The 5150-nt window shown below is 34.9% G+C and overlaps 1 pseudogene; it reads left to right on the top strand.

Annotated features, from left to right (window-relative positions):
- Nucleotides 1-362: 362 nt before the first annotated feature.
- Nucleotides 363-481, top strand: LOC120605159 (uncharacterized; annotated as a pseudogene).
- The last annotated feature ends 4669 nt before the right edge of the window (nt 482-5150 follow it).

Here is a 5150-nt window from a genome sequence, read left to right as displayed (position 1 = left end):
AGACAAAGAAACATATACCAAATGAAAGAGCAGAACAAAGCTTCAGAAAAGAACTAAATAAAATGGAGACAATCAATCTACCAGATGCAGAGTTCAAAACCTTAGTTATAAGGATGCTCAATGATCTCAGTGAGAACTTCAACAAAAAGATAGAAAACAAAAATGGAGATAGAAAACATAAAAAAGAAATGAAGAATTCTTTGGAAATGAAGAATACAATAACTGAAATGAAAACTACATTAAAGGAACCAACAGTAGATCAGATGAAGCAGAAGACCAAACCAGCAATTTGGAAGATAAGGTAGCAAAAAACACCCAATCAGAACAACAAAAAGAAAAAAGAATTCAAAAAAATGAGGCTAGTCTACGGTCATGCTACCCTGAACAAACCTGATCCCGTCTGATCTCGGAAGCTAAGCAGAGTTGGACCTGATTAGTACTTGGATGGGAGACCACCTAGGAAGACCAGGTGTCGTAGCTGTAAAAAAGGAAAAAATAAAGGTTTGTAAGCTGACAAGGTCTTTGCAATCTGTAAGGTCAACCAAGGGTTGCCTCGCCTAAAAAAAAAAAATAAATAAACAAGGCTGATTTAAGGGGCCTCTGGGATAACATCAAGTGTACCAACAACATTCACATCATAGGGATACAAGAAGTACCCATTGGGGTACATCATAGAAGGACAAGGGACAGAGCAATGAAAACATATGCGAAGAAATAATGACTGAAAAGTTCCCTAATCTGGCTAAGGAAATAGACATATAAGCCCAGGAAGCACACAGAGTTCCAAGCAAGATGAACCCAAAGAGGTCCACACCAAGACACATTATAATTAAAATACCAAAGGTTAAAGACAAAGAGAGAATCTTAAAAACAGCAAGAGCAAAGCACTTAGTTACCTACAAGGGAGCACTCATAAGACTGTCAGCTGATTTCTCAACAGAAACTTTGCAGGCCAGAAGGGTTTGACATGAACTATTCAAAATGATGAAAAACAAGGACCTACAGCTAAGGTTACTCTACTAAGCAAAGCTATCATTTGGAAGATTAAAGAGCTTCCCAGACAAAAAAAAAGCTGAAGAAGTTTATCAACACCAAACTAGTATTACGAGAAATGTTAGGAGACCTCCTTTAAGAAGAAAAAAAAGATTAAAAACATAAATAATAAAATGGCAATAACTACGTATCTATCAACAATTACTTTAAATGTAAAATGGGTTAAATGCTCCAATCAAAAGGTAGAGAGTGGCTGAATGGATAAGAAAACAAGACCCTTACATATGCTGCCTATAAGAAACTCACTTCATGTCGAAAGACACACACATACTGAAAGTAAAGAGATGGAAAAAAAGGTATTTCGTGAAAATGGAAACAAAAAATAATCTCGAGTAGCAATACTTATATCAGACAAATAGACTTTAAAACAAATGCTACAACAAGAGACAAAGAAGGGCCCAGTAATCCCATTTCTGGGTATTTATCCGAAGAAAACCAAAACACTAATTTAAAGGGACATACGCATGTATATGTTCATTGCAGTATTATTTACAATAGCCAAGATAAGGAGGCAACCTGGTTGTCTATCAATGGATGAATGGATAAAGAAGATGTGGTACGCATGTACAATGGAATATTACTCAGCCATAAGAAAATAATGAAATCTTGCCATCTGCAACAACATGGATGGATCAACAACAACATGGGTATTGTGCTGAGTGGAGTTAATTCAGACAGAGAAAGACAAACGTCATATGATTTCACCTATATGTGGAATCTAGAGAACAGGATAAATGAACAAACAAAACAGAAACAAGCGTAAAGATACAGAGAGCATTTTGATGGTTGGCGGATTGCAGGGGATGGGTTCTTGGGGGAGGAAATTAAGAAGTACAAATTGGTAGTTACAAAATAGTCATGGAGATATAGAGTATAGCATAGGGAATATAGTCAGTAGTATTGTAATAACTATGTATAGTGTAAGATGGATTTATTGCGGTGATCGTTTTGTAAGTTATATAAATGTCTATTCACTGTGTTGTACATCTGAAATCAGTATAATGTTGCATGAGAACTGTAACTAAAAAATAAAAATATTTTTAAAAAATTTTAAAAAGAGCTATGAATGTAAGGACTCCATATTATAATGATGAAAGTTCTCAAATTTATCTTCAAATATAGTTCTTTCTCAATCAAAATTCCCACTGCATTTCTCATAGAAGAGAATATGTTCAAAAATTGCCAAGTTGATTTTCAAAATATGCTATTATAAAGTCTTATAATGAAAACAATGTGATTTTGGCATTAATTGAGATAAATAGAACCATGGAACAGACTGGAAGGTCCAGATGGATGCACATATGTATAGCTACATATATGATTTTGGTATAAGAATGATAGCATTTCAATTCAGCGGAGAAGGAATGAACAGCTTAGCAACAGTGTTGGGATAACTGATTATCCATTCACAAAAATATATCCTTGATAGATTAAAGAACCACATGTGTATATGTGTATGTGTCGATGCACATATGAGCTACACGCATTTACCCTGAGAAGTATTTATACATGTGGACAGGAAAACTTGTATAAAGAGAGTCATTTCATGATCATTTTAATAATGAAATGTCAGATACAATGTCCATTATTGTTAGAATCTTGAAACAAATTATGGCATATTCAAATAGGAAATGCTATGCAGTATATAAAAGAACAAAGTGCACTCATATGTAAGCACATTAAAAAATCTTACAGTCATATTTTTGAGAGTAAAACACAAGTTTTATTTATAACATAGAAAATTTCCAATGTTATGCTATTTATATAAATCAATTTAAAGAAATCATTTCACAGAAAACTCGATTGATTATGTCTACATATGTATACATATATATACTATGTATATCTATCTATCTATCTATCTATCTATCTATCTATCTATCTATCTATGTATCTATCTATCTATCTATCTATCTATCTATCTATCTATCTATCATCTATCTATCTCCACATATGTACATATAAAGCAAGGACAAATGTATTAATATATATTATATAAATGTTTTAATATATTCCAGATAAATAAGCTCCTAGCAATTGAAAACCACTGAAGTTATATTCTAAATTGCTTAAACTACAATTAACTACCAAAATTGAGAAATGAACAAATACTGTAATATACTTAAACCTTCTCAATAAACACACAGTTTTACCAACATCTTTGGATCTTGTAGCAAGAAGACTTTAAAAAATTCAAGAGGTGCTTCTTCGTGTTAAACGAAAAAATAATCTTGAAGCCTGCATGCTGTGAATTGTCTAGTTTGTTTTCTTGCAATAAAACAGTGAGGGGGTAGTTGTTTAAACAGATCTCTCTTCATTCTTGTCTTCAAGATATCTGGTGCTTGGTTTATTTTCTCATCAATCTGTCAGGTCATCAGAACCCTTTTTAACACACTCCTTCCAAATTCTCACATTAAAGAGATAGGACAAACTAATTTACCACATATATTTTTTTTGCTTTACTCATTGTCTAGCTTGTTTTTTGGCAAATAGGCTTAGAGGTTTTGTAGCTCTTTCGTTATCCAGAATTATATGGGTCAGCTCTTAATTCTGATGATTCAGGCTTCTAGGAACTTTTTTTTGCACTTCTTTAAATTCTCCAGTACTAAACTCTTATTTTCCAACATAGTACATATAACGGACTACTCTCGTAATTTCCACTTGAACGTTTAATAAGCATCCAAAATAAAAAGGTCAAAAACAGAGCTCTTGCTCAATGCCCTTCCCACCCCCACCAAGCCTGCTCCTTCAGCATCTCACATCTTAACAAAGGGCCCCACCCAGGCAAGAGTCACTCAGGCCAATACCCTTGGAGTCATCCTTGATCCTTCTTTCTTTCCAACCCATATTCAGTTATCAGGAAATCTTGTCATCAAAATGTACTCGTGATCATCTCTTCTCACCAGCTGCACTGCTGATCCAAGCCTCTGCTTTCTGTCACATGGGCCACTGCACTGACCACCTCACTGGTCTCTCTGTTTCTAGCTTTTACCTCTTGGAGTCTGTTTTCCACACAACTGCTTGAGAGCCCATTTTAAAATGTAAACCCGATTTTGTCATTTCTCTGCTCAAATTTCTCCAATGGCTTCCCATGTGCTCTGTAGAGTTTCCTCAAACAGAAGTTGCTGACAAGCATGCTTCTGCCCTAGGGCCTTTCCTCTTGCTCTACCCTGCATGGAATACTCTCCCCAGATGTTCATATGGCTCAGTTTGTTCAAATACTACCTCCTCAGAGAGAGGAGGACACTCTATCTAAAGTGGGACAGCCTGTCACTATTGTCTCACCCTACTCTATTCTTCCTTCTTTGACCTTAAGTGATTTCCTTTGCCTATTATCTCTTTCCAACTAGACTGGAAGCTCTTTGAAAGCATAGACCTCACTGACCTTATTCATCACAGTATCCCCAGTCCCTAAGGCAGGGCTTGGGCTTAGCAATGCTTAGCAATATTAGTTAAAATGAATGAACTGTACACTTAAAGTGGGTAAATTTATAATGTATAAATTATACCTCAATAAACCTGTTAAAGAAGGCACTTGATTTAAAAGTTGAGAAAAATGATTTGATCGAATTAATGAATTAAAGCAATAGTTGACTATGCTTCCTAAAATAAAATAAAAAGTATTGATCTAGAGAAATCAGTGTTTCTAGTTTTATGTCTGATTTCCTCCAGTAAAAGGCTATTTCTTTTTCAATGATATGCCTGGAAGTTTGAGACATCATAATATAATAATAAAGATTACTTATACATTTGAGAGTTTTCTGAGTACACAAAGACTATGCTAGTTTGCACATAAATTATTCCATGGACTCCTCTGAGGAAGGCACTATTATAGTCTCATGATGAGGAAAGTGTGGCTTAGAGAGTTTGTTTCTAACCCAAGGTCACGGCTCTTAAAAGATAGATAGTGCTTGGATTTGAACTCAGAACTAATCCTCATTAGGGACTGAAATAAAAGGGAAGAAAAAAAAGTCAGAAATGGATGTCAAACAGCTATTTTTTATAAGTGCCAGGGGATCCCAGGATGTTTATTTAAAACTCATATTGTCTCATTTGCATTCTTCTTCCTTCCTGCTACCCAGAGCAGGTGGGCCATT

This window comes from Pteropus medius, unplaced genomic scaffold (assembly GCF_902729225.1).
Source record: "Pteropus medius unplaced genomic scaffold, Ma_sr-lr_union100, whole genome shotgun sequence".
Classification (NCBI taxonomy): domain Eukaryota; kingdom Metazoa; phylum Chordata; class Mammalia; order Chiroptera; family Pteropodidae; genus Pteropus; species Pteropus medius.
Note: the sequence above shows the minus strand (reverse complement) of the source record. Positions and strands in the feature narration are given on the sequence as shown.